The sequence below is a fragment of the Notamacropus eugenii genome, chromosome 1, assembly GCF_028372415.1.
Source record: "Notamacropus eugenii isolate mMacEug1 chromosome 1, mMacEug1.pri_v2, whole genome shotgun sequence".
NCBI classification, from domain to species: Eukaryota; Metazoa; Chordata; class Mammalia; order Diprotodontia; family Macropodidae; genus Notamacropus; species Notamacropus eugenii.
In genome coordinates this window covers 77,309,733-77,333,462 of record NC_092872.1, presented here as the reverse complement: position 1 = coordinate 77,333,462, position 23,730 = coordinate 77,309,733, and the positions used below count along the sequence as shown (strand labels likewise).

General features: G+C 37.9%; 1 protein-coding gene and 1 long non-coding RNA gene across 5 annotated transcripts in view; one reads left to right on the top strand and one right to left on the bottom strand.

The window, feature by feature from the left end:
* The window catches only part of LOC140502152 (uncharacterized), a 68,779-nt gene that overhangs the window by 17,252 nt on the left and 27,797 nt on the right, over positions 1-23,730 (bottom strand). Inside the window, exons 2-4 of one of the 2 annotated variants that reach the window (XR_011966546.1) lie at positions 5,172-5,433; positions 4,676-4,772; positions 3,467-3,719 (exon numbers count right to left, since the gene is read on the bottom strand). This is a non-coding gene — a long non-coding RNA (uncharacterized lncRNA). The remainder of the gene's footprint in view (positions 1-3,466; positions 3,720-4,675; positions 4,773-5,171; positions 5,434-23,730) is intronic. The other variant, XR_011966547.1, reaches the window with a different exon arrangement.
* SPMIP6 (sperm microtubule inner protein 6) overlaps positions 1-23,730 on the top strand; it is a 50,064-nt gene that overhangs the window by 7,753 nt on the left and 18,581 nt on the right. The gene's annotated exons all lie outside the window — the stretch shown is intronic.

Here is a 23,730-nt window from a genome sequence, read left to right as displayed (position 1 = left end):
TTAGTATCTTTCTATGTAGATTTTTTCATTTTAGTTAGCATTTCCTGCAAGACTTGGTTACTATACTATTTGATAAATGTATATTAGATCTTAATAGTTTCATTTATTTGAAATGATGTCTATAATTCCTGAGGTGTTTTGGTTTTTTTTAAAATCATTGAATCAGCAAAACTTGACAACTGATTGGATGTGGGAATGGAGGAGTAAAAGGGAGTAAAATATTGAGGATGGCTTTAAGGTTGTGAACCTGAATGACTGGAAGGATGGATGATGGTGCTCTTGACAGAGATAGAGAAATTTAGAAGACAGATAAGCTTGAGGGGAAAAGATACAGTGTTATCTTCTGAACATACTAAGTTTCAGATGCATATGAGACATCTGAAGGAAAATATTCAATAGGAACCTGGTGATGTGGGATATTGGAGATCAGGAGAGAGAGAGAGAGAGAGACTAGGGCTGGGTATAGAGATCTGGGAATCATCTGCCTACAGATGCCTATGGTAAATTCCTGAGAAGTCCTGAGATTACCAAGACAGAGCATAGAGAAAGAAGAGAAGGCCTGAACAGATTTAGGGAACAACTCATAGATCATAATTCAGCCACGGAAACTGAGGAATGACAGACATAGAAGGAAAACCAAAAACAGGATCATGAAAATCCAAAGAAGAATATTCAGGAAAAGAGAGTCAAATGCTGCAGATAGATCAAGAAGGATGAGGACTGAGAAAAGGCCATTGGATCTGACAGTTGTGGGATCATAGGCAACTTTAGAAAGAGTAATTTTTCGGATAAGTGATGAGGTCAGAAGCTAGACTGAAAGGGATTAGGAAGTGAATGAGAGAAGAGCATAAAAAGTATAAACCACTTTTTCTGGGAGTTTAGCCATGAAAAGAAGGAGAGATCTAAGACAATGGTTTGAGGGGATGGCAGAATTTTTTAAAATAAGTTTATTTATTTTGAGTTTTCAACATACAGTTCTATAAGTTTTAAATTTTTCCCCCTCCCTCCCTTCTCCCCTTTCCAAGATGGCATGCAATCTAATATAGGCTCTACATATACACTCCCCTTAAACTCACTTTTGTCATGTTGTATAAAAGAATTAGAATGAATGGCAGGAACCACAAGAAAGAAAAAATAAAACAAAAGAGTGGGATTTTTTAAGGGTGGGATATATGTGGGCATGTTTATAGATTATCACGAAAGATACACTAGACAAGTAAGGACTGAAATTAAAGAAATATGAGTGGGTAAATAATTGCTGGAAGAGGTGGAAAGGGACAAGATCAATGATAGAGAAGATGGCTTTGTTTAGAAGATCACCTCTTCATTGAAGTCTGTTGTAAAGGACAGACTAGGAGATGATAGCAAGGGATTTTGAGATAGACAGGAGGGGAGAAAAGAAGTTGGAGTGTCCTGTAACGCAGAGAAGGCCAGTTTGACTGAATGTAGAATGTGAAAAGAGAAGGATTTTCCAGTGAAGCTGGAAAGGTGGGTTAGGACCAGTTTGTAAAAGTCTTCAAAAGGTAAACAGAAAGCTTATATTTCGTCCTACTGACAATAGGGAGCCACTGGAGGTGATTGACCAGGGGAGTCACATATTTAAATTTGAATGTATGAATGATCACTTTAGCAGAAGAGTGGAGAATAGACTGAAGCGAAGACAGAATTGAAACAGGGAGATCTATTAGTAGTCTATGTGCTTGAGTAGAGAAGACTATGATTGGAGAAATGTTGTGGAGTTAGGAAAGCCAGCAAGATTTAGCATCCATGCGTGAGAGAGTGAAGAGTTGAAGGTGAAGCTAAGTTTACACATTTGGGAAACTGGAAGAATGGTGATCCAGAGGGAACAGCGGGAAAAGCCAAACAGCGCTGGATTGGGATTTGAGAAGAAAAGATCTAAACCAAACGGGGATGAGATAAAGCGGCAGCAAAGGGTGGTGTGGTTGTCCCTCAAGCAGACAGGTGTGTTGCACGATCTGAATTGGGACAAGAAGACGAGAGAGTTTGCTAACCATAGTTCAGTACCTATTGACTGGTGCTCTTAGCCTTAAGAAATTTGTGAATGTCAGAGAATGAAAGCACAACTTTACTTTCACCAGAAAAACAAATGCATACCAAGGATATTTGTAGAAGAAAATTATCAGGCATTCCCTTATTCATATTATTATACTCCTAAATAGGGCAAAAGGATGAACTCACCATGGTGAGTAGTAACCCACTCAGAGACTTGTAGATAAAGTGGCAATTTCTTTGGCAATCACCATCCACACTTTGGAGTCTGTCTGGACTCTTCCCCAGGGAATCCCTCAGAGGTGTCTGGGTTCCCTGAGGCTTGGAGTCCCAGGAAATCCCAACACAAGCTCACTATAGCCTACTGCATTTCATCCAGACTTTTCCATAGGTCCTATGAACCTCTTCTAGCCAGTTTCCCATTTAGATAACCAAAGCCAAGACCTCATCCAATAGGTAGAAAACGACTAATTCCAGTCCATGGATACCCAAGAAAAATGAAGAGGGAGAGATAGGAGAGTGTAATGGGAAGGGCTGAAATGGAGGGGGTGCAGAAAAAGGGAGAGGAGGAGGGAAGGAGAGAGAAAAGAGAAAAGGGAAAAGGTAGGAGGGGCAGAAAAAGAGAGGGGGAGGGAGAGGGAAGAAGAGAGGAAAGGGAATAGAAGGAAAGAAGAGGGAGAGAGTCAAGAAAAAGGGAAAGAAGGGGGGGGGTACAGAGAGGAGGAGGTCAGAGATAGGAAGAGTAGTGTATCATAGATTTTTAAATTCACACCAGAGCTCCAAGATCTTTAAAACAATTCAATGTAGTTCATTACAACAGCTAAGTCATTCTACTTGGCTCCCCTGCCCTCCCACTTTCGTTTATTTTGGAGTCATGACAAAAAGAAAAAGTAAAAAACTTGTGGATTGCCACAGGTAGGGGTGATATTTAACTTTCCCTCCATTTGGAGCTTGTTATATTTTCTCCTTTTGATCAGCATCAGATACCTTTTAATTGCCTGCTTTTAACATCCCTTCTGTCCACTAATACAATACACAAACATCCCTCCTCACTTCCTGCCCATACTAAACACAGATAAAACCTATCTCATTGTCTCTTTTATAAGCTCTGGGAATCTTCCCAAAGGAAACTCCCATTTCCCTGAAGAGTCCAGTGCCCCCAGAGCAAAGCTAGCTCCATCTCTCCCACAGGGAAGATTCTGGGGTAGTCCTGAGGGCCCAGATATATCTTTCTCTAATGCTACTGGATCAAGCTTCAATTCCTATGTATTCTTCCCAATGTTAACCCTTAGTAACAGCCTTTCTGTTACATCACTGATATCCTCTATAAATAGTCATCTAATATCATTTAACTAATTACCACCAAATAGTTTTACAAAGAGAAATTAACCATGATAAAGCAAGAACAGTTATAAAGCATTTCACACAAATACCTGGGAATATACTTTCCTCTTACCATCTTAGTCCCTGGGGAAAGTGGGCTCAATCTTAAAGCATTCACCACCACCAAATTAACTTCTGAAGACACTGTATTGCTCCCTCCCAGGTGCCCTTTGATCTGCTGCTAGGTTGGACCAAGCAGGTGACTCAGTACTTCACTTCTCACTATACTCAGCATCAAGCAAGGACTCCACTTTCCAGCTCCCTGGTGATTGGATCCCCAGTCGTTCAAAGCCCACAATGTCGCAGACTAGTCTGGTGCTCTCCACCTAAGAGGAAGCAGAACAAATGCAAAGAGAAAAACAATACATCTGCCCACATCTGCCTAGGTGGGGAGTGCTTCAGGCTCCTCCCCATCCAGAGGCTTATAGCATGTCTTTCCTGGCCAGGAAAGAGAGGTAGAATCATATAGTTGGTGCCTTTTATAAGTATTCTCAGTTGCAGCTTAGCCAATCAATCTTCTTCATGTGGCAAATAGACCAGAAACAATATATAGTTATCCCTTCCACGTCACAACTTTCCCCATCACAGTTTCAATTTAATGGAAATTTTTTGAGAGTTTTGCCTCAGACAATATACAAAGGCCAGCAGATGACACAGAAAAAGTTTAGAATTCAGAAATGCAGAATATATATATATATTATTGTATAAAATCAACATTTTATCTTTTAATACCATAATAATTCAGACTTTTTCTCTGGTAGGAAGGAAGAGCTAAAAAATTTTATGCAGATTTTCCAGATTGGGGGGGGTGGGGTGGGGGGGTGTTGTGCTGTGTGCACACTCCTAACCCACATGATGTGGAAGAGATAACTACTATAAAACCCATATGGAGATTGCATCAGGTAGATCACACAGAATGCTCCTAAGAGCTGGGCTTGGCCAGTCCCTCCTTATATCACATGGTAACAACCTAATCTTCATCACCCCTTTCCTCCTACCTACTAAAGATAGAGCCAGAATTCTATTTTTATTGATACTATCTCTTTTTCCTTTTAATCATGTGTTTTTACTCTTTCCCACATAACTCCACCACCATGTGCATTAGTAAGATAAAGGAATTATTTCTATATCCAAAGCAAGAGAGTACCTAACTGCCCTTGAAAAATTCAGATCACCAGACCCAAACGAACTGTGTCCTCAGGGGATGTGAAGAACTACCAGATGTGATCATTGAGCTTCTGTCAGTGATATTTACGTGATTAGGGGGAAGGGAGAGGATTACCTTGGGACTGGTCCTCAAGGACAAGAATGGTTTCATTTCTGTCTGTATCCTCAGTATCTAGCACAGTTCTGGCACATAATAGGTGCTTCATAAATGTCTGTTCGTTGATTGATTGGAGAAAGACAAATAACATTCTTAAAAGAAAAAACATGGAGTGGGAAGAAATCTGCAAATTTCTCATACTCTACTGGCCCAAACTGACTTATATATATATATATACATATATATATATATGTATATATATATATATATATATATATATATCATCATGCAGCTCAGTTCAGTGTCCTTGTATGGGCCATCCCCGATAACTAGAAGGCACTTTTGTCACCTCTCCCTCAGAATGCTTCACTTCCTTTTAGACTCAACTCAAGGACCACTTGATGTACATGAAACCTTTTTGATCCCCTCCAATTCTAGTGCCTTCACTCCCTAACTCCCTTGTAGTTATCCCATGTATATTTATTCTGCGTATGCCTTAAAAAGTATATCTTACCTTCCAATAGAATGTAAGCTCCTTAAGAATAGGCATTTCTGTTTCTTCTTCTTCTTCTCTTTCTCCTCCTCTTCCTCCTTCTTCTCCTTCTTCTGCTTCACCTTCTTCTTTTTCTCCTTTTCTTCTTCTTGTTCTTCTTCTCCTTTTCCTTCTCTTCTCCTTTTTCTTCTTTTTCTTCTTCCTTCTTTTTGTATTTTTATCCCCAGGTTGGCAAAATTTCCAGTATATAGCAGATAAAATTAAAGAAATAGGTGGTACACATCTAGAAAAAGAAGCCATTTCCATAATAGGTTAGACTAAACCAATTTTATTGCCTTTTACGACAAGGGTTATTAAACTGGTTGTTTGTTGGTTTATTTTTGTTGTTCAGTCATGTCTGACTCTTTGCGACCCCATTTAGGGTTTTCTTGGCTAAGATACCGGAGTGGTTTGCCATTTCCTTCTCCAGTTCATTTTACAGATGAGGAAACTGAGACAAACTGGGTTAAATGATCGGTCCAGGGTCACACAGCTAGTAAGTGTCTGGGACAGCTTGGCTCTTTATCCACTACACCATCTAGCTGCTTAAACTGGTACATCAGAGAAATGTTAAGTGTTTTTGCCAAAATACAGGCATTTATCTTCGATTTTAGCAAAGTACTTGATAAAGTATCTCACATGTTCTTCTAGAAAAGATGGAGTTATGTCATCTGGTTAATAATAGAATTAGATGAATTTGGAACTGGTTGAAAGGTAAAGCTTAAAAAAGAGTAGTCAGTATAGAAGGAAACCTCCACTGGAGTACACTAAAAATTAGTGCTTGACTCTTTTTTTTCTCTTTTATGGTTGACATATTTATCAATGACCTAGACAGAAATAGCCAGCATCCTCTTCAAATTTACTGATGGTACAAACTGGGAGAAATCACTAAATGGCAGGTTACAAAAAGATCTTGTTGGGACAGCTAGACAGCACAGTGGATAGAGCACCTGGTCTCCAGTCAGGTGGACCTGAATTCAATCTGACCTCATTTACTAGCTGTGTGACCCTGGACTAGTCACTTAACCCCAATTGCCTCCCCCTAAAAAGAAAAGAAAATGTCTTGTCAGACTAAAAACATTGAGCTTTATCTAATACGATGAAATTGAACAGGGACAAATGCAAAAATCTTAAACTTAGGTTCAATATTGATTTCACAAGTATAAGAAGGGAGAGAGGACACATGATTATGGAGAAGACTGAAAAAATCTGAAGATTTAGGAGACTGTCAAATCAATGTGAATCAACTTAAAATCAAGACATAGGCTAGAACAATGGGCAAACAAAATAGACTCTCAAATAAAATCTCATAAACAGATCCTTTCTTTCTTTTAATTTTTTTTGAAAGACCAAGAACTCTCATATTGATTCACCAAGTTCGGACCTCTCGCTCTGTGGCTTTATCTTTAAAGGTCATAGGTTTTCCAGTTTTCCACTTAAACAATTTTCTGTTTCATTCTTCCAGAGTCATTCTACTCCTCAAAGAGTCCCGTCTTCATTGAAATTTTCCACCATACTTTCTACTTTGTCATCTCTCATATGCATCTTCTAGAATTCCTCCTTCAGTGATTTCATTCCAAACATTATAGACTGGAGATCTTCTTTTATATCACAGATTGTAATTCTAAGCCAGTTTGGAGGTTCGGGCAGCATGTCTATTATCTCCTTTGTAGTTACGACTGTTATTGCAGACCTCTTCTTTCCTTCCAGAGATTTCTCCTCATACTTTTATCCTCTAATATTTATTCATTGTGGTGAGCCCTCTTTCTTCCTTATTCATTTTCTCAGTTCAAATATGACCTCAGACATTTACAAGCTGTATAACCTTGGACAAGTCGTTTAACCTCTATCTGCTTCACTTCCCCCAACTATAAAATGGGAATACTGATAATGATACCTGTTTCCCAGGGTTATTGTGAGAATCAAATGAGATGATATTTATAAAGAACTTAGCACAGTGTTTGGCACATATTAAGCACTTAGTGAATACTTGTTTCCTCTGTTCCCCCTCTTAATGGAAATCCTATGTGTGAGTCACTTAGTAATGTTTTTACTTGCCTATGCTTATGTACATACCCCAAATATAAGTATACCCCCAAATAAAGAGAATAACCTACATTTTGCCTAATTTACTTTATTACCATGCTAGACTTTGGGAGCTGAACTGGTGAACTCAGAAGATCAGGAGCTCTTCTAAGTAGTTCATATCACTATTGAAAAATCAGCTCAGTATTAAGAACTCCATTTTTCTGGTTTAGCCGATATAAGTTGTATTACTTGTGGTTGTAAGGGAAAAACTAAAGTGGAGACACTCCATCAGGTCTCACAGCCACTTAAGCTAAGTGTGGTTGATCAGTTTATGGTCTTACAAATGGATTGAGAAGACAAAGGAGAAACTGGGGGTGGTTGAACAGAGTAGAAAGAGAAATTGAGAGCACGACAGCTCTGGGAGGAAGGTACAAATTTAGGAGACCATTTATGGTTGCATTAGCAGGACACAGCATTGACCAGAATGTTCTAGGAACTAGTATGGGGCAAGTTAAGCAGGTGTTTTTCATTGTTTTGCTTGGAGACATCATACTCTCTCCAGCAAACTCATTGTTTTGTTAGAAGAAACTCATAGTTTCTTCATACCAGCAATATTCTATCTACTCATAGGTCTGTGCAAGATTATTAAGATCTCTAGAAGTATACAAAAAAAGGCTCTTGTTCCCGCTTTCACGTTACCAATCATCTTCGCCATAATCTGTTGAGAAGGGGACACAGATATATTTCCTTTTGGTTTGTCCTTGGCTTCCTGCCCCTGAGCAAGCTCAGAGAAAGACAGTTTCCACTCTCCTCTTCCTTTTCTAGAGACAAAGCAGTCTCGAGTCTGGTGGCATCCCTCAAATTCTGCTTTTTCTCTTTCCCTGTGTGGAAGACTTTATAGGCCTAAGGTTTTATGTCCTCCAAATAGAAAGGAAAGGGGAAGACCACAGAAGCACTGATGAGATAAAATACAGAATATTTCATGAGGTACAAAATAAATTCATATCTAAAGTCATAGAATCATAAGATTTAAGACAGAAAAAGAGGCACAAAGATCATATAGTTCAGTTTTTTTAACCTAGGGTCTCTGAAATTATGGTTTTTATTAAATACATATTATGATAACTATTTCAATAGAACTGGTTTTCTTTGCAATCTCATGTTTTATTTTATGCATTGAAAAATTATTCTGAGAATGGGTGCTTGTTTTCAACAGATTGCCAAAGAGGTCCCGGACACTCAAAAAGCTAAGAATCCCTAATCTAATTCAAATCTCTCCCTCCCCTTCTCCCCACCTTTTTTACGAATGAGAAAACCAGATCAGTTGGGCAACAGGAGACCAAGGAAGGATTTATGTAGTAAGTGGTATTTGTATTGGACTTTAAAGTACAACTAGGAATTCAGCAAGCAAAGAAAGGAAGGGAAGGACGTTCTAAGCAAAGAGTACAAAAAAAAGCATAGTAGGCAAAAAGCTCAGGATGTCTTTGAGGGACTAAAAAATATTTACACTTGGCTAGAAAGCAGTATCTGTGAGACAAATAATGTCAGATAAGGTTGGGAAAAGGAAGGTGGCACTAAATAGTCAAAGGATTTAAACATCAGGCAAGGGTTTTTTGAATCAGGCAATTCAATCAATAATCATTTATGAAAACACCTACTATGTGTCAGGCATTGTACTAATTTCTGGGGAAACAAAAAGAGGTAAAAGACAGCTCCTGCTCTCAAGGAGCTCACAATCTGATTGGGGGATACAATATGCAAACAAAGCAAATGGAAATGATTAACAGAGGAAAGACATTAGAATTAAAAGGGGTTGAAGAAGGTGTCCTGTAGAAGGCAGGATTTTAGTTGACACTTAAAGAAAGCCAGGGAGGTCAGTAGTCAGGGAGCTGTAGGGAGCCAATTTAGATAGTTCTCTCTAAGAATTCTCTAGAAGCCTCATCCTTTTTGGCAGACATAGTTCCTTCCTGACTTGGGGTACATTATCCTTTGGCAAGTGCCAATGATCATTCTCTCTTCTTCCATGAATGATAGAAACTTGTTTTCCTACAAGGCTGCTACAGTGAGATGCCCAAAAAGGGTCCCCAGAGAGACAGCATACCAAGTAGACGGAGAACAATCAGCCTCCAAGTTAGGAAGATGTTGGTCTAAGACACTCTAAGTCTTGCCTCTAACATGTACCAGCTGCATGGAGAGGTCCTAGACCCGGTCTTCTAGAAAGAGAAGGACTTCCTAGTGGTGCCTACTGGATAGGAAAGGAGCAGCTAGATGCCTGAGGATCTGGAGGGTCAGCAAGTAAAAGAGCTACAATTTTGGAGGAATAAACCTGGATGACCCATATCCTCTTAGTAATGGGAGTTATTCAGATGGTACAGGTCCAGTGAGAAAGGGGTTACCTCTCATTTCTTGGAAAGACTAAGCAATAGAGTGACACTAAGGTTTCTGTAGAAAGATAGTCCTCAGTAAGGGAAAGAAAAGATACTATGTGACTATAGGTTCCTGTGAGATCTTTGATACTTTTGCTTTCCATGTGATGAAATAAACATTTTCCTATATCAGATGTGTATTGTTAGCTTGAATACTTGCACAGGAATTGTACTAAAACTGCTTCTGAGAAGAACTAGACATGAAACAAATTCTGAAGGATCAAAGGGAGACACTGGGTAGGAGCAAAATGAACCAAATTCTAGAATTTCTCTGTGAGGGCATGAGCTAGAAAGAGTTACTTGTGAGAAGACTTCAAGATTGAACCCAATCCATGTAAACTTAGAGTCTGAGGTTCTAAGATACAAGTAGCAATATTAATAGTTTTTTTTTTTAACTCAGCCTGAATCTTTTATTTTTAAATTTTATTTATTTATTTATTTAATATTTAATAAATATTTATTTATTTTATTTAAATTTTAAGAAACTTGGGGCAGGAGGACATATAGTAAATGTGGGCACTTGGGACTTCATTGTCACTTGGTATCAAGAGCCTGTATAGGTGGACTTCTAGGATAAGTTTTTAACTACCTGCTTATAACTTATCAGAGTGAAGGCACTAATTTGACACTTTAATGGGTAGTTTTCAGAGTTTCCTGCTCTTTCTGATTTTTTTGTTATCTTTGTACGAGGAAGAGACTTCTTCTTCTCTCAGCCTTTTTTAAACAGCAGAAGACAGAGGTTCTGGGGTGTGGGGAGGGTGGAGGGTAAACAGGAAACTGCTAAGGTCCACATAAAATCCTGAGATGTTATATTTCTAATCAAGAGAGATTAAGTTTCTTCCACTTAAAGTGTCTGAGGCTCAGAGATGGTATAAAAAATTAATTTGTGTCTAATACTAAAGCTGAGCCATTAAATACTGTGCCATTTTCCAGCCCAATCTCTTATCACAAGACCTACTGGCACGAAATGCTTTCATCAAGGGATCTGTGCAAATGCTTTTCTTCAGGATGTTTTAAAATCATAAATTAAAAAAAAACAGTTTTGAGACAGAGATACAGTAGTTTCTCCAGAGTCAGGTTAAGGACTTTCTATCACAGGCAATGGGGAACCACTGATCTGCCTTGAGCAGATTTATGTGATCTGCTAGCCCTGTGCATTGGAAAGACTGATCTGGCATCAGGGCACACAATGGTTAGAAGGAGAAGAGACTGGAAACAGAGAGACTTGTTAGAAAGTTATTACAGTAGGTAGAGAAAACATGATAAATGGGAAGGTTCTAGATTTGGAGTTCGAGGGGTCAGGTTCTAATTCTGGCTCTGCCATGTGTACTTGGGTACACGGTTATAATAGCAACTGGGATTTATGTAAGACTTTAACATTTGCAAAATGCTTTGAATGTGCTAAGTCATTTGTGACTCACAATAACCCTGTGTAGGATATGGCAGATATTATTATCCCCAATGTATCAAGGAAGAAACTTGAGACCCAGAGAAATTAATCTGCCCATGGTTACATAGCTAGTGTCAGAAGCATGATTCGAACCCAAGTTTTCTTGATTCCCAAGTCCAGTCCCACATTTCCTTTCTATAAAGTATAAAAAGAGTTATAAAATGAGGAGGTTTGACTAAATGATCTCCAAGGTTCCTTCCAATTTTTGATCCTGTGACTGAGAGACACAGAGAAAGAGAAGAGAGATAGACTAGCTAAATGGCATGGTAGAAAGAGGAATGATATAGTCACAGGATTTAATCCTGGTCCAGTTACTTCCACCCATATGACCTTAGATAAATCATTTCCCCTTTGAAGGAAAGAAATTACAATAGAGTACAAAGAACATTGGCTCTTAAGCGAGAGGATCTGGATTCAAATCCCAATGCTGATCTTTAACTATGTGACCTTAATCAAGTCATTTACCTTGACCTAGGTGTCAGTTTCCTCATCTCTAAAATAAGGAAGTTGAACTAAATGGCCTCTGAGGTCCCTTCTAGCTCTACATCTATGAACCTCCAAACTTCTCTGGGCCTCAGTTTCCTTCTCATTAAAATGATTTCTAAAGTCTCTTCTAGTTCTTTTTTTTCTCAATATAAATCTTTTTACATCACCTAGACTTCCTACTTTATCTCTACTTTCTCTCCCCACCCCAGAAAGCCATTTCTTTATAACAAAGAATTTCTTGACAAAAGAAAAAGAGGAAGAGAAAAATATCATCAAAACCAACACACACAAAATAAAACTTAAATTATTTGTAATGTTCTGTACCTAGTGACTCCCTTAGACAATTCTGAAAAAAAAAAAAAAAGTGGAGTGTCTTATCTGTCCTCTGGGGCCAGGCCTATTCTTTGTAATTTCACAACATCCATTTTCTACTTCATTGTGCTAGATGCTTTTTCCCATTAGCACTGTTGTAGTAAAGACATTGCGTATATTGGGTTCTTTAAATTTATTTTTGTATTCCGAACTTAAAATCCTTCCCTCCACCCCCTTCCCCAGGAAAAAAAAAAGCATTTCTGTATGCATGGCAGAGGGCTAAAGGAAGGCTGGCTATGAAACCATAAATCTCTAGTTCATACTTCTTGCTTTTTTTAAAAACTGTACAACAAAATTCATGTTATTTTCAAGTCTGTCCTGCTAATCTCTTTTTCATCCCAAATTTCCTTCTGTTCTCTTTGTGCATTTTTAAAAATGTTTCCGTGGCCTGATTTTTTTTTCAGCACTATTGCTACCCAACCCCACCCCTACACCCTACTATGCACACACACACACACACACACACACACACACACACACACACACACACACACACACACACAGACTCCAAAGTCCAGGAGTGGAAGCAATTGCTGCCATATACAGTGCAACTGTCCTTGAACTGGTAGGAAATCCATCAAAAGACTTAAAGATGAAGCACAGTAAGGGTGAAGTCTATCACTCCTCATCGCTTGCAAACTTGACACTGTTGGTGATGAAGAATTGAATTCTTCATTAAAGCAACAACTGCTGGTTGCTTACTTAGCTTTCTAGCAAACCAATTTTTGAATTTAAACAATTCTTAACTATATTTTAGTTTTGCTGTGGCTTCACAGAAGCGATGGATTTCTGAAATTGAGGGTACTGATTGCACTGACTTTTTAAAAATATATTGGAATTTTACTTGTCTGCAGAAGTGATCATAGTGAACATTTGGTTTTGTACAGATTTTTATTTCTACTCTGGTAGGTAAGTTAAGTAGGGCAGCTGGGTGGCACAGCAGATAGAGCCCTGGACCTGGAGTCAGGAAGATCTGAGGTCCAATCTGGTCTCAGACACTTACTAGGGCAAATCACTTAGCTGTCTGTCTGCCTCAGTTTTCTCACCTGTAAAATGAACTGGAGAAGGAAATGGCAAATCACTCTAGTATCTTTGCCAATAAAATCCCAAACGGGGTCATGAAGAGTCAATATGACAGAGGAAGAAACAACTACAACAAAAGATAAGTTAAATAAAGGCAGATTCAAAATAAACAAAGCTAATAAGTGTGGTCAAGCAAGCAAATCCACAGAGTGCCCATATTCAGAAATGTATGTCTCTTTCTGCACCTTGGAACCATCATCTCTCTGTCAGGAGGTAGATAACGCTTCATTGTTAGTCTTCTGGAGACGTGGTTCATCATTGCATTGATTAAGTTCTTAATTAAGTCTTCCAAAATTAATTTCTTCACAGTGTTGTCCTTGTGTAAATTTTCTCCCGATCTTATTCACTTTTACCCAGGATTCTCATCTTTTTCATCATTTCTCATTGTACAACAATATTCCATTACAATCACAAGCAATCACAAATTGTCTAGTCTTTCTCCAGTCAATGGGTACCCCCATAGATTCTAATTATCTCCTTTTCTTTTAAAACTCCCCTTGATGATCAAGAAGTTGGCATTGTTTTCAAATATTACACCCTCCCTCCCCCATTTTATTCTTGCTTTTAATCATCTCAATCCCTACTCATTTCCCTGTAGAACTTTATACAAAATTATTAGTGCTTGTGTTCAACCCTCCCTTGTCCATTTCAGGTAAGAGTGAGCTCCATAATGCCTACTCCTCCCACCTCTTCCTCCATATTTTTATACTGTCCTCATCCATCACAACTATGACAAAATGGAAGGCCCACCTTCACCCTTTGTTCAAATGGTATATTATTTTTATCCTTTTTTTCCCACTTAAAACTTTCAAAATAAAACCAACTCACCACTCCCTACTGAATTCTCTCTGTTTTTCTTACTCCCTTAATACCCTTTGAAGTTTTAAGATTTTGAAGGAATGCTTGTTTGTTTTTTTCAGATTAGACCATTAGCACTATCATACAGCTCCTTCAAATTGTTCTACTTAATTTACTTTTTCTAGGTTTCCTTTGACTCTTGTGTATTTGCATTTCAAAGTTCCTACTCAGCTCTGGTCTTTTTATCAGATATGCTTGAAAGTCTTCTGTTCCATTAAAGATTTATTTTTCCCTCTATAGAATTATACTCAGCTTTGCATAGTTAAGTTATTCTTGGTTATAAGTCTGTATTTGTAGCCATTTGGTATATTGGATTCCAAGATTCCTCTCATATAGAGTAGAAGCTGCCAGGTCTTGTGTAATCCTGACTGTGGTCTTTGTTACTTGAAATATTTCTTGAATTCTGGATTTTTCAAGTACTTTTTCTTTGATGTGAGAGCTATGGATGTTGGCTATGACATAGATGACTTCTCCTTTCGTGGTTTCTTTCTGGAGGTGATTGGCAGATTTTTTTTCTAGCTTAGCTTTGCCTTTTGTTTCTAAAAGAACTAGACAATTTTCACTTTTAATCTTTTTAAATATAGCATGCAGGTTTGATTTTTTTAAACCATGGTTTTCAGGGAGTTCAGTGTTTCTTAAAATATCTCTCCTCCTTTTTGTCAGGTTTTTGTCAGATAGCTTATGTTTTCTTCTATTTTTTTCAATCTTTTGTTTTTGTTCTAATAATTCTAACTGTCCCATGAAATCATTGCTCTCTTCTTGATCTATTCTGGTTTTCAGAAGGTCCATTTCTTGGGCAAGGTTACGTCTTGTTTTTCTAAGCTACGTATTCTTCTTCTAATTATTTCCTCCAGAATTTTTATTTCATTGTTTTTATCTTGCTTCATTTCTTCTAAGCATTCGTGTAGTCCTCACATATTAATTAGCTGTATGATCCTGGGCAAGTTAGAATGTTTCTTTGTCTCAGTTTTCTCATCTATAAAATGGGGATAATTATAGCACCTACCTCCCACGGTTGTTATGAGAATGAAATGAGATAACATGTATAAAATGCTTTGAAATCTTAAAACGTAATATTATAAACAAGGGCAGCTAGTGGCAAGAGTTCCTGGAATTCAGGAAGACCTGAATTCAAATCCAACCTCAGACATTTACTAGCTAGCTGTATGACCTTAGGCAAGTCACTTAACCCCTGTTCCCCTCAGTTTCCTCATCTGTAAAATGGATATAATGATAGCACCTACCTTCCAGGGTTGTTGTGAGGATCAAAGGAGATAATAACGGTGGTGCTTAACATGGTGCTAGGCACATTGTAAGTGCTATATAAATGTTAGCTATTTTCATTTTCATGTTCTTCTTAGGCCAGGATGAGGAGATGACATACTCTCTGCTTCTCATTGCTATTTTTAAACCCTGCAGGTGTTCTTATCTTTGATCAGCCTCTGTTCCTTGGAGGTTTAATTCATCTGCCTCTATGACCCTATCCAGATCCTCATGGTTCTCATATAAGTATCTCTCCTTTATGAAGGACTTGAGTGCCTAGTTTATCACCTTCATCTCCACCCATATCTTCATATTTGGGGGCTTAAGCTAATGTCCCCTCTTCTTCCAATTCCTGTTGATGTCTCTTCTAATACCCTCTCAGAAGCCCACATTGTCAGTCTCCCTATTTATCAGCTATATCCCAATTTATCAATCTCTTTAATTCCCATAGCCTATATATATATATGTATATATATACATATATATGTATATATATATACTTTCCCTCAGTCACTAATTACCTCATATCTTGCCATCACCTAGCAAACTGAATCACCAGTTACTCTGAACTCTTGAAATTCTCCTTTCTGATCACAATGTTATGTCCTCCCAACTTCCCTGTGTCTTACTCTTCTTAAACCTATTATTCATTCTCACTGTGACCTCTGAACCTCCTCCCCCCTACACCCCCCATGCTGCAGAGTCACTGATACCCTTTGGACTTGTCATTACACCATTCTCTCTGCTGAGTGCCTCTGTGCATGGACTCTTTGCTGGGTGTCTCTGATAAGTTATTGCTACCAGGTGCTACCAGTTGATTTGTAGCTACAATTCAGCTTCTTCTCCATAGAGTGAAGGATCTGCCAGCTCATTAGCTGGAAAGATTTATGAGCTATCTTTAACTTTTTTGTGATACAAACCCCAACCAGCAACACCTAGCTAGCTTGACTAGCTGGCTACCTAGAGGAGAATTTTAGGCATTAAGTTAATTTTTTGAATTTAGAAGATCAAATATTTAGAATTGGAAGGAAGAGGTAACCTAGTCCAGTCTCCTTATTTTATAGATGATAAAGCTAAAGCCCCAAAAGGTAAATTGCCCAGGCTATAATAAGGCAAAACTAGGTACTCTTAACTTGAAGTCCAGTCTGTTTTCCACTGTGCCATATTTGCCTCATCATTTTTTTCCTCTTGTTGTTTCTCTGGTTTCCACAGTTTAAACTCTTATCTGAGTTATGGTCCCACATTTCTTTTAATTGTCATCATATCTCTGGGCCTGGGTCACTAGCGTGGGTCTCCTTCAAATTATTCAAGGACTTTTACTTAACAACCTGCAAAGGTACTGAGTAGACTTGTGGTAAGAAGATTCCTTTCAATTTCCATGATTGCCCTGGGCAAATAAAATTGAGCTGGGTTCAAGTACAACACATATTGCCTACTGTGAAACTGGGCAAAGACTTAACCTCTGAGTATCCCCAGGCAACTGTCTAAGACTACAAGTTGTAGAAAACTTGCTGACCTCGGAGAAGAAATTTCTCTTACCAAGAACTCCCTAAAAGACCCTTAATAAAAGGATTTGTTCTACGATGTTTGGATTCAGTCAAAGAGCTGTAGTTGAGGATCTAGAGGGCCACGTGTGGCCTTAAGGCTGCAGGTTTCCCAGACCTACCTTATGCTGATAAAATCAGTGAAAATTCAGATTTTTTTTTTAAAAGGCCATCTTGACATAAAGGTCATCCTATGTCCACCATCAACCCAAATTACTGCACCCGCTACACTCAATCCTTAGTACAAAGTTTTCTAACACTGTACCAGGTATGCAGGTACAGTTTGCTGATATTCATTGTAAAGTCACCAATCATATAACATCACTGCTTCCAGCCCTCGATGACTCAAGCTCTATGGAAGGCCTCTCAGGACCTCCACAATTGACATATATAAGATAGGAAAGGCACAGTGTCTGGATTCAACTCTCCCCACCATCTAGGCAGAAGTCCCCTTTGGTCCAGGACAGTTTTCCTGAGTTCCCTAATCCTCTGGATGATATCAACAGGCAATTTCTTTTACATTCAAATCACTCTTCAGATCCTCTCCATTTGAACCATGTCCAGCTCTAACAGTCTATCTGCAACTCAGGGATAGGCCCTTTTTCTTGGAGTCTGATTGACTAACTCCCCGAGTCTCTTATGGTTTAACAGGTTTAACAGGTTCTCAGACAAAATTCACTACAAGTAATAGGTAGTTGTGATGCATAGTTTAGTGGGTCTTCATTCTCTGATGCCCTTAAGTATATTACTAGATTGCCCATTGTTTCAACTATGTGACATGGGACAGCTTTCTACCATTCTTACTTATCATCTCTTGATGGCTTAATCCAGTGGACTTTTCTCATTCCTCATGCCTTTGACACTGTCAATCATCCTGTTCTCCTGGCTATTCTCTCCTTTTTGTTTTTTTTTAAAAACATAATTTTTAGTTTTTACCATTATTATTAAATTTTTACATTTTATTTATTATATATTATAAATTCATTGCTAAAGTCATTTCAATTATCAAGTATAGAAAGGAAAGGAGGAAGGGGACAGAAGAGAGGAGGGAGAGAGGGGAAGAAGAGAAAGAAGAGAGGAGGGAGAGAGGGGAAGAAGAGAAAGAAGAGAGGAGGAAGAGAGGGGAAGAAGAGAAAGATGAGAGGAGGAAAAAGGAGAGAAGGAAAAAAGAAAAGGAGAGGAGAGAGAGAGAGGGAGGGAGAAAAAGGAAGGGAAGGTGAAGGAAAGAGGAAAAGAAAGGAGAAGAGAGGAGAGGAGAGAATGTTTGTGTCATATAAGCATAGTCATTTAAAACAAATTCTCACGTAGGCCATATCCAAAAGTATAATTTTTATCTTGTATATTAGTCTCTTTGTTATGTGATGGGCAGCTTTCTTCTTTATCAGATATATGGAATCATAATTGATCATTTCATTGATCAGAATTCTTAAGTCTTTCAAAATTGTTTGTTTTTACAGTATTAGTGTTACAGGATAAATTGCTTTTCTTGTTCTGCTCACTTCACTCTGCATCAATTCATACAACTCTTCCAAAGTTTTTTGAGGGGTGGGGTAGGGAAAGCTATCTCTTTCATATCTTGCAACACAATAGTATTCCATTACATTTATATCCCATGATTTTTTGACCATTCCACAGTTGATGGGCATCTCATTAGTTTCCAGTTCTTTGCCACTACAAAAAACCAAAAAGAATAGATATCAATATTTTGATACATACAGGAGCTTTGCCTCCTCATGAGATGTCTTTGGGGATATAAGCCTAGTTGTGCTATTGCTGGATCAAAGCACAGTTTAGTAACTTTGGGGGCATAATTCCAAATTGCTTTCCAGAATGACTGGAACAATTCACAGTTCTACCAAGAGTATCAATGTGTCTATTTTCTCACATCTCTTGCAATGTTTGTCTTTATCTTTTTTTGTCAGCTTTGACAATCTGATGGGTGTGAAATAGAACTTTAGAGATGCTTTAATTTTCATTTCTCTAATTAGGATTGATTTGGAGCATTTTTTTTCATATGGCTATAGATAATTTGGCTCTCTTCCCTTGAGAACTGCTTACATGTGTCCTTAGACCACTTATCAATTGTTGAATAGTCCTATTCATATAAATTTGAATTAATTTCTGATACATCTTGAAAATGAAATCTTTATCAGAGAAACTTACTGCAAAAGTAATTGTTAATTGTTTTCCTTCAAATCTTACTGTACTGAGTTTGTGCAAAATCTTATTAATTTTATGTAATCAGAATTGTCCATTTTATCTTCTGTGTTTCTCTTTGCCCTTGTTTGAACTCATCAACCCTTATCAATAGCTCTGAAAGGCTCTTGTTCTAATTTTTTTTAAAGATGTGACCTTTTATATCTGGGTCATCCATCTATTTGGAGCTTATCTTGGAATAAACCATGAGGTGTTAAACCTAATTTCGGCCATCAGCTTTCCCAGCAGTTTTTTAATAAATAGTGAGTCTTTACCCCAATAGCTGAGATTTTGGGTTTATTGAACCTTTTCTGGGCTTTAATAGCACTGTTTTCTCTTGGTTTTCTTAGCGTCTTTCATTGAATCATAATTGATACCCTGCCTCTTAGCTGTGAATGTACCCCAAGGCTCTGCTCTGAGCCCTATTCTGTTCTCTCTTGCCAGTCTTCTTATTGGTGACCTTTTTAACTCTTTTGGGTTAAGTCATCATCTCTAGGAAAATGATTCTCAGATCTGTATATCTATTATCTCTCCAATCCCATGCCTCCAACTGCCTAGTTAACATTTCCCTCTTGAATATAGGCTCAACATGTCCAAAACAGAACTCATCTCCTTGCCACCAAAAACCACCACTCTTCCTAGCCCTTCTGTATGTGTTAGGGACCCATCAGCCTTCTAGTCACCCAAAATCAGAATTTTAGAATCATCCCCAATGTCTCGCTACCTCGCACACTGTGTCTAATACATTTCTGAATCTCATTGATTCTACTCAGACAATATCTCTCACATCTAACCCTTTCTCTTCACTCACACAGCTCCCACTTTAATTGAGGACCTTGTCTTTTCCACTCATTTGTATTATTGCAATGAATTCCCAAGTGGTCTCCCTCTCCCCTCTTCAATCCATCCTCCACACAGCTGCCAAATTGATATTCCTAAAGCAAGGGTCTGTGCATGTCATTTACCTGCTTAATAAATCCCATTGGTTCCGTATTACTTCTGGAATCAAATACAAACCCCTCAGTTCTGCATTTATAGCCCTTTGCAACCATTTTTTCTAGGTTTATTATACATTTATCCCCTTCACACACTCTTAGATCTAGTCAAGCTAACCTCCTTGTTATTTACCATATATAACATTTTCCTTCCCATCTCCATATCTTTGCATGGCTTATCCCCCATGCTTGGAATATATTCCATTCTTATCATCACCTTTTAGACTTCCTTGTTTTCTTAAAACCTCAATTTAAATGCTGCTGGCTGCCTCCCTCCTCTGCCCATGCCTCAAATCTACCTTAGCTTTATTTTGCACATATTTAAAGATGTATGTGTTGATTCTTCTTATAAAATATAAACTCTTTGAGGGCAAGAATTGTTTCATTTTTTTCTTGGTATCTAATAATTTCTGTCTTTCCCAAGGAGAAGGAACTAGAATGGGAAATGCTTTTTGGGACCTAAATCTCACTAACAGGGAGAAATTTTACTGAAGTGGGTTACAAAATGGAAACCAGAAGGATAATGACCATTCCCTCCTAGAGTTCTTGACAGAGAAGGAAAAGAATGTCAGACATAGTCTACCATAGAGTTCAAAAGAAGGCTAGGTGTAGGATTCCATTAACTAAAGTTCTACAGAAGTTGACCAAGGAAGAATAGGAAATTCTCAAAATGAAATGCTGAAGATAAAGGGAAATAATTCCAATGAGGAAAAATGGAGTTGTGTGAAGAGGCTGATTTGCATATGCAGAAAATTTACCAATCAACTTAGATGTTTTAAAAGATTTAAAAGAGGAAGTTAACAAAGAATGAGTATGAAAGGATGTCCCAGCTCTAGAATGATTAACAGAAGTGCTAACATTCAGAATGAACTAAGGAAAACAAAATAAAAAAAGGGGTGAGGGGATGAGGAATAGGGAAAATGAGAGGAATAGGACAACTGTTTGGGTGGGTGGAGAATGATGTTCACTGATAATAGAAAGAAAGCATAAATGTTCAATTATTATTTTGTTCTGTTTTCTCTGCCAAGAATGACTGTGGGGCTGAAAAGGGCTGAACAAAAAAAAATAGCAAGGCATTAACATCCAAGATAATTAAGGACATAGTAAAAGATCACTTTGCTGCCCAAACAAACAACATTCTCAGGTACTGAAAGAACTGATGGAGAATGATTATTGAATAATTACATGATAGCTAGAAGATAGTTAAGCTTCACATCTGGAAGTTAGGGGTGTAGTGCCCTTGATTTGGAAAATCTGAGTCAAATTTTTTGGCTCTCCCTTAATACCAAAGAAGTCTAATTCTTTTCTCTTTTTTGTTGTGTTTACAATACCTTATTGCATAATTTGGGTTAAGTATTTGGTTATCTGCTGACCTTTGATATTGTCTGCAGCTTCTGCAAAACTTTGCCCCAAATTCCCATTTCATTTCTTATGTCAACCTGTGACATCAAAATCATGATGGGAAAAGTCACAATGTGGAAAAGATGACTGCAATGGAATGATTGCAATGGTAGAGGTATTACAGGTCTGAAGGAGGGGAAAATATAACAATTTTTTTAAAAAATGAAATCTATGTGACAGTGTGCTTGACTCCAATTCCTGGGGGGAAAATCTAGTATATATTCAGCCACTCAATTCACAATAATTTATTAAGCATCTCCTCTGAGCAAGGCATTGTGCTAGGTACTGGGTATACAAAAACAAAAATAGAATAGTTCCATTTCTTGAGCTTATTTACATTCAATGGCACGAAGCCATGTCAAGTGAATATCTGGAGGAGAAAGCAGTCGTCACAAAACCCAGTGGCTTCTTCAAAAATAGGTGGTCTAGTGGCAAAGAACTGGACATTGAAGGGATGTCCATCAATTGGAGAATGGCTGAGCAAGTTGTGGTACATGAATGTCATAGAATACCATTGTTCCATAAGAAATGAGCAGGCAGATTTCAGAAAATACAGTTCCAAAAGACTCATGATGGAAAATGCTAGCCACATCCAGAGAAAGAATTATGGAATCTGAATGCAGATCAAAGCACACTATTTTCTTTTTTTTGTTTGTTTTCCTTTCTCATGGTTTTTCCCTTTTGTTCTGATTCTTCTTTCACAACAAAACTAAGTGTGGAAATATGTTTAATGTAATTGTACATATATAACCTAAATCAGATTGGAAAGGTGTATTAGCAAGCACCCTAGTGCACCCAGGATGGCCTGCCTGCACAGGTTCTTTTATTTGCTTTACAAAGGAAAGACAGCCTAAACATGGAGAAAATACAAGCAGAGTAATTAGCACAAAGATGAACAGACAGGGCTCCAACTTCCTGAACAAATACAACCCCCTAAATATACCACCGGTTGGGGGGAGCACCAACAACATCTGAGTAGGTAGGGGGCTCTTAAAAAAATGCTTACTCAGAGTCCTAGGTAATCAAAAGGTCCTTCTCATAAGCATGCCCCCAAAGCAACCTCAGAATATACATACATTTTCAGAGCCAGAAGGCATCACAACCCTGGTGACTCAGTGCCAAATTACCTTAGAACCCAAAATTTTGAAAGCCTTCCTACAAGGAAGCCTCCCCTAAGCAAGCTTCTCCCCCAATGGGCTCTATGTGACTCAGGAAGTATCACAGCTGGGTTGGAGTTTAAAGCAACAAGACATCTATGATTAAACACATGTGGTCACATAGACCTATTAATGAATGGGGAAGATCTTCCTATTCCATTAACATTACAGAGGGAAAAAACTTAGAGCTCAAAATCTTATTAAAGTGAATGTTGAAAACTATAAATAAATAAAAAATAGGTGGTCAACTGTATCAAATTGTTTACCATCTTAGGGGGAGATGAGGAGAGAAGTAAGAGGGAGAGAGAAAATTTGGAACTCAGTTTTTTTAAATGGGTGTTTAAAATTGTCTTTATATGTAACTGAGGAAAAATAAAATATTTTTAAAATAGTTGGTCAAGTGATATGAACAAATAGCTCTCAAAAGAATTACGAATGATTAATTGCCATGAGAAAGATTGCTCCAAATTGCTAAAAATATGATGGTAATTAATAAGAGAAATATAAATCAAAACAACCCTGAAGTTTTATCTTAAGTACAACAAATTAGCAAAGAAGACCAAAACTAGGAATAGTTAATATTGGAAGGAACTATGGAAAGACAGGAACACTAAAACACTTGTTAGCAGAGCCATAAGTCAATTCAATCATCTGGAAAGGAATTTTGAATTATGTATGTCTTTTAAAAGTGGCTAAAATGTTCACTCTTTGAACTGGAGGTCCTACTGTTAGGCTTATACCCGAAAGAGGTCAATACAGAAGGAGAGTTGCCTAGTAGATGCACGCTCGCTGTGGAATGGTTAAACAAATTATAACATATTAGTGTAATGGAATGTTACTGCATCATAAGAAATAATGACTTTGAAGAATTTGGAAGATCATGGTATGATTTATATAAACTGATACGGAGTGAAATCAGCAGAACCAAAAAAAATGTACAATGGCTTTTGTGGTTTTTGTTCAAACATTTCAGTCATATCTAACTCTTTGTGACCCCATGTGAGGTTTTCTTGGCAAAGGTACTGGCATGGTTTGCCATTTCCTTCTCCATTTTATTTTATTGATGAGGAAACTAGGGCAAATGAGGTTAAGTGACTTGCCCAGGATCACATATATAGTAAGTGTCTGAGGTCAAATTTGAATTCAAGTATCCCGACTCTAGGCTTAGCCCTCTGTCCACTAAGCCATCTAGCTATCTGCAACCATCTAAATGAAAGAGAAAAAAAAAAAACCCAACCTGAAACTGAATGCTGTATAAATATAATGACTAAGTTTGTCCTTG